Raw genomic sequence first — 15631 nt, forward strand, 5'->3', positions numbered from 1 at the left:
GAGATATCACTGTATGGTATCAAACACATCTGTCATGTTTTAATGGTGCCCTTGAAAAACAGCCCTGGAATTGTGTCTTGTTTCATTCACACATGTTTGAGTAACACTTTATTATTAGTCTGTCTACATCTCCAAACCTCAAAATGCTCTGTTCCACCTTGTGATGTCATCAAGTGGTAGTTTTCAACTGGCTTAACAGCTCCTTTTACCGTTAGTTCAGTAGAGATTGGCAATTCCAGGAAAACAATCCAAATGATTTTAGTGAAGGTGTGTGGAGTTTAAAAACACAGAGGAGCACTTCCTGTATCACCACATGATGACATCACAAGGTGGAACATAGTCTTTTCAGTTTGAGAGAAGAACTCAGCCTACATATGCAGGTTTTGTGTGTTAAACATGTGTGAATGAAACAAAACACAACTCCAGGTCTGTTTGTGATGAGGAAACAACATTAGAACAGAGATCAGAGAATAGTGTAATATGGGCCCTTTAACCTTCATAGAGGTCAAAGGTTTGGTGAAGGTTTGGTGATGAGTTCCTGGGTGCTGCACTGCTCAGGCCCAGTGCCACAAGTTGGGTCAAATGCAGATGACCCATTTCCCTAAAGGGATAAGTGGCTGCAAGATATATCACGATCTGAATGGTCACAATTAGGACAAAGGATTGCATTTATGTCAAAAACCTAAATATTCTGTATTATGATGTGTAAAATTTACAAATGTGAGTTTGGACCATACATATACATGTAAATGTACATAGCTAACGTTCAAAACAGTAAGTGATCATGGGCGCACTTTAATGTCCTTCTTATTCTGTAAAGCACTTTGAATTACCTTATGTACAAATTGTGCAATACAAATAAACTTGCCTTGCCCCACACTAGCGTTAGCTACAGGTTTGATTGACACCTTTGCTAAGGGGCTCTAGATTGGCTCTTTGGTTGCTATGATACTCGTGGTCAGAATTCCAAATATGAAACTCCAAATTTGCCCCTATAACTGTTAGCCTCGATGAGCTTCATTTGGATCTGAACGCTGTGGTGACGTCACACTCACTCAGTCCACGTCTTTACACAGTCTATTATTTAAACCCAAGAGCTTCCAGTTATGAGGCAAGAGGACTAACCACTCTGCCATTTTACATCGGATTGCTGCAGGCTAACTCAAGCTTATGTTATTTCCGTGTAATTTAGATGGATTACTTGGCCTCATATAGCCACTTTTGTGCAGAGGGCAGTGTGCACCTGCAGAACACTGAGGCAGGGACCTGTACTGAAAATAAGGTCAAATTGTCCAACTCACAAATGCTTTTCCCGAAGAAAAATCCGGTTTAAATCCTGGCCTAAAACCACTTTTATAACAAGCAGCCTCAGCTCCAGCGATACGCACCTGAGCTAGGGACTTAGCTTTAGCCTTTAGCTGTTGTTTTACCGAAATCTATGTGATATTCATCGACCAATCAGAGCGCAGTTTGCAGCCTGACATCGCCCTTTGCCTCCACGTCCCCCTGACCCGCTCATACACTATTAATGTCCAGCTTCAAATGTTCAAAGCCTCCACCAAAACACGGCTAAGAGCACCGGAGCAGCGTGAGGCGGCATCCAGCCTAAAGGTGGCCAAACAATAGACAAACCAGAAGCTTCCTGATGAAAAAGAAATCAAAAATGCCGTTTGAAAGCGGCCCGCAGGACAGCAGACAAACAGCAGGGGGCGCAGACACAGATACACAGGGCCAATATGAAGGCGATTGTGAGCATCGTTATGAGTGGAGCCTGTGGATTTCAAATGTTTGTGAGAGACAAGTGGGTTTTATGGTTTTTTTTCAGGCAAAGAGCATCTGGACACCTTTGGCTTTGCAGTTTGTGAGTTTTTAAAAATAAGAAAATGATTGCTCAAAGTGAAAAACAAACATTTAAAGGGGCGGTATGACACTATTATCTATGTTTTAGTGTTGTCTAATGTTCTACAGCCTACAGCCTCACACCGGATTGGCTCTTTGGTTGCTATGATACTTGCGGTCACAATTCAAAATATGGAATGCTGTGGGTGATTTTGATATAATAAATAATTCTATCTTTTTATGTTCATTATGGCCCTGCTTTTTGGATCTGAAACAAACAGTGGTGGAAGAAGTACTCGATCATGTTGCTTATGCAAAAGTACGGATACTGGAGCCAAAAAATACTCAAGTAAAAGTAAAGGTATCACATGCAAAAATGTACTTAAGTAAAAGCGTTAAAGAACTTATTTAAAACTCTACTTAAAAAGTAAAAAGTAAAAGTATTTCATGCAGCTTTTTTAGATCTAATAAAGCTTCAAATTTTGATAAAAAATTCTGCAACTAAACTAAATCTTATAGTAAGCGTGGCTGCCTCTCCACAGATCTGACTGTAACCTGGTAGCATCAGCCGCACATCTCTATCGTGCTACATAAGTTTGATACCATATTGTGGTACATTTTAGACATAGCAATAACGTCTCCATGGTAACAAGCAAATGGAGGACACTTTATCACAAAAGTTCCATAGTGCACCTTTAAAAACACTAAAACACATTACAGCGTTTTGGTCGCCTACACGAGGTAATGTATAACTCAGAAGTATTATTATTATTATTATTATTATTATTATTATTATTATTATTATTATTATTATCAATTTACTCTATAGTGTGGAACATTTTTGACATATCAATAACGTCTCCATGGCTACAAGCAAGCGGAGGTCACTCAGTCAGAAAAGTTCTCTGATCTGTTCTTATGTTGTTTCCTCATCACAAACAGACCTGGAGTTGTGTTTTGTTTCATTCACACATGTTTAACACACAAACCATGAATATTTAGGCTGAGTTCTTCTCTCAAACTGAAAACACTCTGTTCCACCTTGTGATGTCATGGGGTGATACAGAACTGTGTTTTAGACAGACTAATAATACAGGGTTACTCAAACGTGCTTGTGGTTATTCAAAATGGGCTTTCCATAGATCTAAGAGAGCTAAAAAACAGGACAACAAGAAATCTGAACCTACAAGGAAAGGTGTAACCATTCCTCACACAGCTGGTATGTCTGAAACACTTCAGAGAATTTTCAGACAGTTTGAGATTCCAGTCTATTTCAAAACTACAAACATTTTAAGACAAAAACTGTTCACCCAAAGGACAAAACCCTGAACCATAAACAAAGTAATGTGTCTACTCCATTCAGTGTAGTGCAGAGTGCAGTGACACTGGAGAAACTGAACAGACACTGCACAACAGAATGAACCAACAAGGCACAAGAGCAGCTCAGGACCCCAGTCTGCTGTGCATCTACATCTGAAAGACACTGACCACTCCTCTGAAGAGAGTGAGGTACAGGTCTGAGCCAGAGAAAAGAAATGGTTTGAGAGGACATATAAAGAAGCTATTTTGTTAGGAAAGACAATCCTTCCTTAAACATTAATGGAGGCCTGAGACATAATCTCTCCCCCATCTATAACTCCATCCTCAGACCCAAAACAAAGTTGAACGTTGAATAGGGTTGTTTAAGCTGAAACTGTAGACTATAGCTGTTTACAGTTTCAGTGTGGTTAGCCCCTCCGTTCACACACAGATAGATATACGTGCAGTGTTCACCAGCAATTTGACCAGAACTGAAGAAGTGGCTTGGATGAGCAGCCAAAGGTCTTCACTCCTACAATGATTCGTCCAATTGACAGATTTAATTTTGTCTTTTGTGCTACTCAAACATGTGTGAATGAAACAAAACACAACTCCAGGTCTGTTTTGGGGAGGCAACAGTCTTAGAACATGGATTCAATCTCACAGGAGTCCATTTTGTGTGATATAGGAGCTTTATGACATATTTACAACAGCAGGTGAATAGGCTGCGTTCACTTGACATCACAGTTTTCTAATTTCCCTGTGGGTTCGTTATCTGCGATGTCACTTCTGGGTCAAAGGTGAATGAACTGAAAATATTGGACATGTCACAATTTCCGCTTTTTTCGGGAACAACGTCAAACACAGACTGCAGTAGTTTAATGCTAACAAGGTTTTAAGGTTGACAGAAAGTGGACAAGGTTGAGGTTAAACTTACACTTCTGAAAGGTAAACATCTGATGAGAAACAAAGACAGAAGTTTTGAAGTTTCTGGTGGGATCCGGAAGTGACATCATCATCAACAATCCCATAATGCAGCTGAGACAGGTGTGTACTCTACTTATATCTGTGTGTTTACTGGGCTTATCCACAGGAAACTAAACTGTTCCAATGTTTCATTTTTATTCCACAGCTTCAGACCTGGTTTAGTCCTGGTTTAAATCTGACTTATTCCTGGTTTAGACCTGGTTTAGTCCTGGTCCTGGTTAAGTCCTGGTTTAGTCCTGGTTTAGTCCTGGTTTAGACCTGGTTTAGTCCTGGGTTAGTCCTGGTTTAGATCTGGTTTAGTCCCGGTTTAGACCTGGTTTAGACCTGGTTTAGACATGATTTAGTCCTGGTCCTGGTTTAGTCCTGGTTTAGTCCTGGTTTAGACCTGGTTTAGTTCTGGGTTAGTCCTGGTTTAGATCTGGTTTAGTTCTGGGTTAGTCCTGGTTTAGATCTGGTTTAGTCCTGGTTTAGACCTGGTTTAGATCTGGTTTAGACCTGATTTAGTCCTGGTTTAGACCTAGATTACACCTGCTTTAGAAGCCATTATTCAAACCTTAATACATGATGTGGTTACTTTACCTGAAATGTTTCTCAGTGTGGCTTTAAACCTGTTTGTCTTTCATTTCTTCAGTTAGAGCTGTTTTTATTGTGGAAAGACACTTTGAAAAACATGTTGCTGTCTGAAACATATCTTTGTAGCTTGGCCTGGTGGCACCACCACCTAAAGTAAAGCTGAAGTGAAGCTCTGAAGTGAAGCTCTGATGTGAGGCTCTGAAGTGAAACTCTGAAGTGAAGCTCTGAAGTGAAGCTCTGATGTGAGGCTCTGAAGTGAAACTCTGAAGTGAAGCTCTGAAGTGAAGCTCTGAAGTGAAGCTCTGAAGTGAAACTCTGATGTGAGGCTCTGAAGTGAAGCTCTGAAGTGAAACCCTGAAGTGAAACTCTAAAGTGAAGGTCTAAAGTGAAGCCCTGAAGTGAAGCTCTGAAGTGAAGCTCTGAAGTGAAGCTCTGAAGTGAAGCTCTAAAGTGAAGCTCTGAAGTGAAACTCTAAAGTGAAGCTCTAAAGTGAAGCTCTGAAGTGAAACTCTAAAGTGAAGCTCTAAAGTGAAGCTCTGAAGTGAAACTCTAAAGTGAAGCTCTGAAGTGAAACTCTAAAGTGAAGCTCTGAAGTGAAACTAAAGTGAAGCTCTGAAGTGAAACTAAAGTGAAGCTCTGAAGTGAAACTCTAAAGTGAAGCTCTGAAGTGAAGCTCTGAAGTGTGTGGTCCCAGTGTTGTTGTGAATTATTTAAGTGTTTTATGTTAAATGTGACTTTAATGTCCAGAGAAACAGATGAAAACCCTGGAGCTAAAGTCATACTTATTTACATAAATTCATGAATATGTATGTCTACTGTCCCTTCTATACATAAATCAAAATAAACACATTTCCATGGAGACAGATACATTTAATGGGATTAAGTGATGATGTCACAGCCGGGGACCTCACAGCTCAATTATCCCTCTGTTTTTATTCTTCATTCATCAAACAGAGATAATGACCAATTTCCAGCAGTTAGCGTGTATATCTCACTGCCTGTCACCGCTAACACTTGCTTAGCTTAGCCTAGCATCTTATCGCAACCTACACTGTCTGTCGCATTCAAAACCTTGTTAGCACTAAGCAAGAATGACAGAATGACGAGTCTGACAGCAGTGGATACAGAGACAGGGGGCAGGGGTTTTTCAATAGAAAGTGAATTGGAGCCAGAGTCCATTCCTGTGTGGAACACAGCAGCTAGCAGGTTAGCTCTGTCCATTTATATATACACAGTCTATGCATCACTCATAATAATCCCAAAGCATCGTGTGGTAAGTCACATCTCCATGGAGTCAAGCAGGAGAGCCCCCAGAAGAGCTGCACCTTTAATGACATAATGACACACCTTTAATGACATAACATCCCTTTTGTTTGTACCTGAGCCAAACAAACACAGATCACAGAAAAATAAATAAATAAAAATAAAAATATTCATAAACTTGACTGAGGTGCGGGTAGCTTCAATAAACAGTACAGTAATGATCAGCAGGGGGCGCTACTAGAAGTGAACTGGACTTGAAGTGAACTGGACTTGGACATGGTCTGTCCACGGGCTTCAGAACTATTCAAAATTAGCACTGTTACCATAGCAATTAACAATTTAAAGCTAAATATTCTATCTTTTGAATGTGTCCCCAAAACGTTGCGTAAAACAAGAGTCTGGTCCAGTCCTGTGTGTGTCCAGTCCTGTGTGTGTCCTGGTCCAGTCCTCTGTGTGTCCTGGTCCAGTCCTGTGTGTGTCCTGGTCCAGTCCTGTGTGTGTCCTGGTCCAGTCCTGTGTGTGTCCTGGTCCAGTCCTGTGTGTGTCCTGGTCCAGTCCTGTGTGTGACCTGGTCCAGTCCTGTGTGTGTCCTGGTCCAGTCCTGTGTGTTTTGGTTCGTTTGGGCTCTTTGCCTCCTGCACACAGACTGTGTAAAGAAGTGGACTAAGAAAATGTGACATCACCCACACGATCGTCTCCATATGAAGCTCATCTAGGCTAGCCGTTATAGAGGGTAATCTGGAGCAGAGTTCCATATTTGGAATTTCGACCGCGAGTATCATAGCGACCAAAGAGCCAATCAGGAGCGAAGCTGTTGAAGGTAACGCCCCTTCTCGCGTGCACCACTGGTTTAGCAGGGAACAGGAGCTTGGTAATGCTGTCATTCAAACCTGTTGCTAACGCTAGTGGGAGCGACCTCAGGGAAAAACGGTGCCTGATATGTTTGTTATTAATAATGATAATAATAATAATTTGAGTTTTGGACAATATAGCAAAATAAAAAAACGCAGGATCATGTAGAGCGGGTTAATACAAACATTTAAGACCAAAATGATGAGTCTGACAGCAGCAGTTACAGAGAGGACACAGTTTTTACACAGAAAGTGAATTGGAGCCAGAGTCGACAGAAACAGCATAAAGAAACAGAGATCAAAACTACAAAACATGTATTTATTTATTTGTTTTGTTTTGTTTATTGGCCCTTTAATGAAGTATGTTTATCTTTAATATCTCATGAGATCAGCTCATCCTCCACACACCTCCACCTCCTCCACACCTCTGCCTGTATTCCCCCCTCTCTCTGCACTCCTCACACACTCGTCTTCGGGGATAGTGCGGCGCTGCTCTTCAGACGTGGAGGCCTCTCGAGCCTCTCGAGCCTCTTGGATAAACACAGCCCCAAACCCAGTGACAGGCTCCAGACAAGTCCACAACTCTGATCATGTTTTATGAATGAACATGATTTATCCATGAAGAGCACGCTGCGCAGGAGGAGGAGGAGAGAGGAAGAGAGAGGAGGTGGAGAGAGAGGGGGAGGAGGAGGAGAGAGAGGGGGAGGAGGAGGAGAGAGAGGGGGAGGAGGGTTCCAAACAGGAAGTGATCATGGGCTGAATGCTGCGGGGGTCACTCCTTTACATAGTCTGTGGTCTCACTCTTTTGCCATCTCTTCTTCAAACCCTGCTCCCTCTCTCCCTCTCTTCCTTTATGACCCCCTGTCTCTCTCTCTCTCTGTCATCCTCTCTCACACTTCCTCATCCTCTCTAACCTGCTGCTCGGGGGCCCAGTGTTCTTCGTACTTCATATATTTGATGTCTTCTGTACAGGGGAGTCGACAGAGGGGGACAAAAGGGTCTGTTGTCCCGGGCACCAGGGTCTTAAGGGCTCAGAATGAACTCTCTTCCTATTCATTTAAATTAGAGGGGGGCCCATGTGAGGCTTGTTACTCCGGGGCCCCAAATTTCTGTGGACGGGTCTGCTCCTGTGTGTATAAAATGTAGAAAGTCAAACTGAATTTAACAAAAGTTTGATATTTGGCTTGTCCCGCTGTTGACCAATCACATTCAAGTATTCGTCTTGTTCTTAAAACACTACAAACCTTCATAACGAGCCGTCGCTTCATAACGAGCCGTCGCTTCATAATAGAGCCGTTCTGAGAGGGTGGTGTTTGGCTCTGATGGATGTGGCGGCTTCACCCTCATTAGCTGCAGCGGCGCTCACTGTCACAGAGCGAGATGGAGAGCCTCATTTTACTGTTAATAAGAAGAATCAGCTTCATGAGTGTGGAGGCTCGGGTGGAGGTGTGTTTGGAGGCCTCCAGCTCCCCCCTCCACCTCCACCTCCAGTCCCCAGTCCACCTCCAGTGCCCCCTCCTCCACCTTCAGCGCTCCACCTCCACCTCCAGTGCTTCTCTCCATATCCAGCGTCCCCCTCCACCTCCACCTCCAGTCCCCAGTCCACCTCCAGTGCCCCCTCCTCCACCTCCAGCGCCCCCTCCACCTCCAGTGCTTCCCTCCACATCCACCTCCAGCTCTCCCCCTCCACATCCACCTCCAGCGCCCCCTCTCCACCTCCACATCCAGCACCCCCCTCCACATCCAGCACCCCCCTCCACCTCCAGTGCCCCCCCACACATCCACCTCCAGCGCCCCCTCCACCTCCAGTGCCTCCCTCCACCTCCACCTCCAGTGCCCCCCTCCACCTCCAGTGCCCCCCTCCACATCCAATCAAAGGTGACGTCATCTCCATTAAACTTGTCTCCATTAAACTTTCTCTGGGAGCAGCATTATTTATTTAAACTTAACGTCAGTAGCAGAAAATCAAGTGTTTTAAGTGGGTTGTGTTTGAACAGAAGTGAACAGAACACTGACCCTCGTGTTTTATTTCAGTGTTTTTATTTATGTTACATAATAAAGGAGCTGATTTTTAAATGTATGAATAAAAAAAGCATTTGAAACGGTTTGGTCCAAAGTTATTCCTCTCTTAATTATTCACCAAGATGAGTTTATAAGCACTTAAAGACTACACACTAAAGCTAACAATAACTAGCATGCTAACTTGCACTTAATCCAAAAACACTTTATAATTAGATGGAGACACTCAAGTCAATTCACATTCCTCATTTTCCTCCACCTCATTGGCAGCTGCTCTTTTTAGCCCATGTCAAATAGCTCCACCCTCCATGTCTGTAGCAGTCATTGCGCCCCCTGCTGGTATCTAAAACAAACAACACACTTCAGATTTGGTTTGCATCCACACAGACTGTATTCATTTACTATATAACAATGACTTTTAAAGTGTCTGCCAGTTTGAACTATGAGTGAAAAATATTTCAGAAGCATTAGAATAATCCCTGTTCTGTACTTTTTAAGTATTTATACTTTACTTAAGTACATTTTACAGTGGATACTTTTTACTTTTACTCCACTACATTTTTTAACTGGACTGAAAATACTTTTAGTTTTTACTGTTAAAATACATTTTTTACTTAAATACTTTTACTTAAGTAGAATTTTCCACATGGCACTTTTACTTTTACCTGAGTACCTTTTTACCTTAACAAAAAGGAGTACAGTGGTCCCTCATTTATCAAGGGGGTTAGGTTCTAAAAATAACCCGTAGTAGGTGAAATCCATGAAGTAGTGTGAAAGATACAGACTCGGGTTCAACAGAGTTTATTAACAATACAAAAATGTGAAAGATAGTTGTCAGAGCCAGTGGTGGAAGGCTGGGTTGGCGGTGGGTGTTCGAGCACAGGTCGTTGATAGCGGGGTCGGGTGCTGGGGTGTTTGTACTGGTCGAGGCGAACTGGGTCGGAGGCCGGGGTGCACTGATAGTCCAAGGAGCAAAATCATGAGGATACACTGACAATCTGGCCACGAGTGTAGGAATCCTCAGCCTCTTAATACTCCCCAGGTGAAGGCTTGATCAGATCCAGGTGTGCGGAGGTGGTGCCAGAGTCTCCACCCAGCTCCAGACAGCACAAAAACACACAAACAACCCTAATCCTGACAAGTCGTCAGCTTTATTTTGTACAATTATTCTATATGTTTTTTGCTGTAAAACCCCTCACCACACACTTTATACACTTTTCTCACACAGGCATTAACATTTTCTCACATTTCTCTCTTGTTTAAACTCTCTCAAAGTCCAAACCTATATTATATCCCTCTTCCTCAATGTTCTCTTTAAATGTGTTGTTCTCGTGCCTCTGCTCCAGTGGACACAGCATGGAGGAGACTGATGGACAATGGTCTACAGTCTCTTAACCAATCAGGACGCAGAACACAATGCACGTTCATACACTGTAAAAAAAGCATGTGAAATTGCACAAAAAAATCCACAAAACAGCGAGACCTCAAAAGGTGAACCACAATATTGTGAGGGACAACTGTACTTCATCCACCTCTGCTGATTGGATAAAACTGTCTGCCTCTGTCAGTTGCTCCCGTATGGTTCTCATCCAACAAAAATCTCTTTTAAATGTACATCCATTATCAGTCTGTGTTTATTCTGCCCAAACAGCAGCTTTTAAAATACTCAGGAGTTTGCTGCAAGCGCTTCTGTGTTTTATTTAATTGTATTGAGCTGCGGAGCATCAGGTTTAAACCGTTTGAACAAAATCCCTGTATTTCTGTATTTCTGTATTTCTTGTAAGGTGAGATGTAACGTGTGGAAGGTGTTTGTTGCCTGGAAACCGTTTGACACTGAAATGGCCCTGTCAGCTCTGTGATCACTACATCAGCTCGGAGCTTGTTCTGAGTCTAATGGAGACGACAGCGTAAAGCGTCTGTATCTGCTCCGGTGTCGACCTCGGCACAAAACCAAGGAAACATCTGAAACGACAGGAGAACGTGAGATCATGTCACTGTCAGGCGCTGGTGACAGGGGGCGCTGTGTTCATGAGTTGACGAGAGAGAGAGCGGTTCAGTCACCTCATGCATAGACTATAAAGAAGTGACTGAGTGAGTGTGACGTCACCCACAGCGTTCAGCTCCAAACGAAGCTCATCAAGGCTAGCAGTTATAGCGGCTAATTTGGAGTCGAGTTCCATATTGGGAATTCTGACCACGTGTATCATAGCAACCAAAGAGCCAATCCAGAGTCAGGCTGTAGAAGGTAAAAGGTCGCAGCAATGAGAAAAAAAAAAATTGTAGTAAATAGCTTGTGATGTTCAGTTCAAACCTTTTAACCTAAAAAAATTGATATTTATTTTTATTTGATATCTTTGTTGTATTTGGGTTGCATTTTCGTAGTATATTTGTAATATTTTGTTTGGATTTTTGTTGTATTTTTGTAATATTTTCATAAGATTTTTGTTGTAATTTCATTATATTTTAGTAGTGTTTTCATTCTATCTTTATGGTATTTTTATTGTATTTTTGTTGTATCTTTTTTGTATTTTCATTGTATTTTCGTTGTATTTTTGTTGTTTTTATCACATTGCATTCAGCCGCTGCAAACAGTGTATTCAGGCGCCGGCCCTTCTCGATTTAAGGGTTAATCGTGTCAGCGCATTCTGCCTTTGTGTCCATAGGCAAGACACTTCACTCAACTCAACAGAATCACAGTCTGTGTAAAGAAGTGGACTGAGTGACCCACAATGTTTACGAGTATCATAGTAACCAAAGTGCAAAGTCAAACCTGTTGCTAATGTTAGCTGTCGGTTTTTAATGTTCATATCTTGATTTACAGACACAGTAGTGAAATAAAAACCCAGGATCATGTAGAGGGTTAATATGAACATTTAAGACCAAAATGATGAGTCTGACAGCAGCAGTTACAGAGAGAGGACACAGTTTTTACACGGAAAGTGAATTAAAGCCATGATCATTTCCTGTGTGGAACGCGGTGGCTAGTGTGTTAGCTATGTGCATTTATATATTTACAGTCTATGCGTACAACAAACATGCAAACTCCACACCTCGCACTGTGTGGGATTAGAACCAGCACACGTTCTCCTTACAGCCGAAAGTACAAACAGTCCATAGTTTCACACAGACTTGTCTTTTTCCTCACATTTATTAAACGCAGACTAGATTTTCTCTAGCGAGGGCCGCAGCAGCGAGTAGCAGTTCTTCTTAAATCTCCCGACATTATAAAAAGGCTGTACGGCTGCTCATAATCAAAGCGAGCCGGCCCCAATGCCCCCCGATGCCCCCAATGCCCCCAATGCCCCCTGTACCTCCACAAACCCCCCGTACCCCCCACCCTCCCCGTGCATTCGCTCTGCGGCTCATATCAGCATCGGGCTAAAGCTCGGCTAATATTCCCCGGGTTGGCCCATTATCTAAGGCCCGCGCGCTCTGGCAGGTATCCGCTCTTATCATTTCTGAGGAGGAAATTACAGCTCTATCATTGGGCCCAGCAGCGGTGTCACCCTCCCCCCTCACCTCCTCCTCCTCTCCTCCCCCAAACTCAACCCCCTGCTCCTCGTGGACCATCGCTCTCCTTTATTATGAGGCCAGCACACTCCCGGCATATTAACGCCGCTCTGCTTTTGTTACTAAGTGAAAAGAACAGGTTTAGCTCCGGCTCCGGCGGCTCAGCACAAAGAAATGGTGTCATAGTACAACCGGGTCAAAGGTCAACTGCTGTCTTTACCTGAACACGACAAGATGGAAGAGATTCACAGACCGAGCATAACATTAACCATTCAAATTCATTCAAATAAAGCCTTATTTTAAAGCTGTACTATGGAATTTTTCCGGTGGAGAAACAGCACCTTCTCGTCTCTGTGTTATTGTTTCTCCTGGAATGTTCCGCAATAAGGCATTAAATGGAGCTATCTAATTGTGTTTTATAATGCTATTTCCTCATCACAAACAGACCTGGAGTTGTGTTTTGTTTGTTCCAGATGCTCCCAGATCATATTACCATGACAACTGACTCCGTGTCATGCCCACTTGATAACTTTTTTTTTTTTTTTTTTTACATATTTATGAAAAAACTGATTTCTCATGTTTCTTCAAAGCTAATAAATAGGATTGTACAATGTTTATTACATGAGCTCATACACTGTATATAAATGCACATAGCTAACCTGCTAGCTGCCACGTTCCAAACAGAAAGTGAACATGGGTGCACTTCAGGCTCCATCGACTAAAAACTGTGTCCTCTCTCTCTGTAACTGCTGGTGTCAGACTCATCATTTTGGTCTTAAATGTTCGCATTAACCCTCTACATGATCCTGGGGTTTTTATTTCACTATTGTGTCTGTAAATCAAGATATGAACATTAATAACAGACAAATCAGGCGCCTTCTTTCCCCGAGGTTGCTCCCGCTAGCGTTAGCAACAGGTTTAATTGACAGTGTTGCTAAGTGCCGACTCCCTGCTAAACCAGCGTTGTGGGCATGGAGGGGCGTTACCTTCACTAGCTTCGTTCCTGATTGACTCTTTGGTTGCTATGATACTCACAGTCGGAATTCCAAATATGTAACTCTGCTCCAAATTAGCCGCTATAACTGCTCTAGCCTCGATGAGCTTCTTTTGGGGCCGAACGCTGAGGGTGACGACACACTCACTTCACATAGTCTGTGGTTTAAAGACAAAATGACTTGATTAATTTCTGTTATGTGTCTTTTTAATTGAGAAAACGGTTTTGTGATTTTTACCAAACAAAAAATAACTGGACTAGAAAACAGTTTAAATTAGTATTCAGACCCTCGCCCCTTTTTTATTCTGTATTATTTTAATTAAATTTTTTAAAATTTATTTTTTATTTTATTTTATATATTTTTATTTATTTTATTTTATTTTATTATATTTGTCTGTTGTCTTACTTATGTATTTGTTTTATATATTTTTTTTGTATTGATAACATATATAAGGTTACTGTATTACCAACTATTATGCCAAATAACTTTAATAAAAAAAAATAAAAATCATGAAAAACAAAAAATAATAATAATCAGAATTCAGAATGTGTCTTTGGCTCATGTTGTCAGATTCTTCCATCACAGTCGGCTGGTGGTCTCAGCTGTACAGACATTTATTTTATATTTCGTTTAGTTCCAAAAGTATCTGTAGAAATCAAACCCTCCCAAACTTCTGTCCCTGTCCAGGCTTCTATTAAAGTCTGCACCGTCCCTGTAGGTTTAGGGCTTGAGCTCGTGCGGCGTTCACTCTGTAAAAAGCCGTATTTCTCTTGTAGATAAACAGCTCCCCCAGCAGAGAAACAACAGAGAGAAGCCATTTCAAACTACAGCTTTGTGTCCGACTCAATCTCCCTCATTCAAATTCACTGCGGCTTTGGCGTTTGTTTACGTTTTGTGATATAAATATTTTTTCGCATTCACGGTGGAGGCGGCGTTTATCGCTGCAGTGACACGGACCTGACCTTGAGACGATCTGCCCGCCGTTTTCGGACTGCGGTGAAGAGGGAAAAAATAACGTTCTTTTGACTTGTGTGGCTGGCTTATCTGGACTCGTGTGAGCTCTGAACGCTCTCCTCTCTGCTCCGCACGCTCCATATCACGCTCAGAAACATCTCCCATAACCTTTGACCCTGGTCAGCGCTGCGGGCTAGCATATTTGATCTACTGGAGAAGTCTTATTATTGCAGTTTATATATTTGAGTGGAGCGTTTGAAGTGTGTGCTTCATTCTCTTTTAAAGGGTTTTAAGTTTTTATTATTTCAGACACAAAGATGAGTTTTTTAGAGAGAAACAAAATCCAAACAACCAAATGACTCAACAAATTCTCCTGATTTGTAAATTATTGGTAAATGTAAAAAGGATATATTCTGGAAAATGGACTTTTTGCAGCTTTCTTCCATGTTCTAACGCTGTTCCCTCATCAGAAACATATCTAAAGAGATGGGTATTCTAGCAACCTCTCCCGGGCCCTATTCAAACCTTTGTTACAATTAGCTGTAAGATTCTGTACGAGGCTCCGCCCACAAGCCTACATCACCCATGCTCTCGCACGACAATTCTCCATAAATATATGAAAACATGATGCAAAACTGTACAATACGACTTCACAAACCTGATGTGATGTGCAGTAGTTTCGTTGGCGGGATACAGCTGATTGTCTTGTGATGAAGGGGGAGGGACTTAGCTCAGAGAGAAAAGGGAGGGGAGACTCAGAGGGTCAAAAACAAAAATGAAACATGTTAATACGTTGTTTTGGGCAAATTTTCAAAACATGGAGATCTAAATGTGTTATGTGTTACAGTTAATACCCCATAGAAGTAAAATACTACCTCTTTAATACTCCATAGAAGTAAATACCTCCTCTTTATTACCACAAAGCATTTACCTTCTTGTTCTTCCATGTTACTTTACATCCCACTGCAATAACATCTCCATGGTAACAAGCAGACCCGGCTCTAGAAAAGTGACATAGTTCACCTTTTATGGGTGAGAGTGGCGTGTTGTGACGAGCAGTAATTAGATCGTAAAAGACCTGGAGCCGACAGAGATGTTCACAGACATTTATGTGAGTGGATATTCAAGTGAAATACACATCTCTGTGAATACTTTCTATATTTGAACTTTCATTTGACTTTTGATCCAAGTTTCTTCTAAAAGAATCTTCTAAATATGAATGAGATGGAACTGTTTGACCCGATGTTTATTACAATAAAAATAAAACAAACTGCAGAGAACGCAGTGGCAGAGGTGTAGGCGGCAGCTGAGGTGCGGGTGGCGACGGCAGAGAAGTGGGCG

The sequence above is a fragment of the Periophthalmus magnuspinnatus genome, chromosome 16 (assembly GCF_009829125.3).
Source record: "Periophthalmus magnuspinnatus isolate fPerMag1 chromosome 16, fPerMag1.2.pri, whole genome shotgun sequence".
In the NCBI taxonomy this organism is placed as follows: Eukaryota; Metazoa; Chordata; class Actinopteri; order Gobiiformes; family Gobiidae; genus Periophthalmus; species Periophthalmus magnuspinnatus.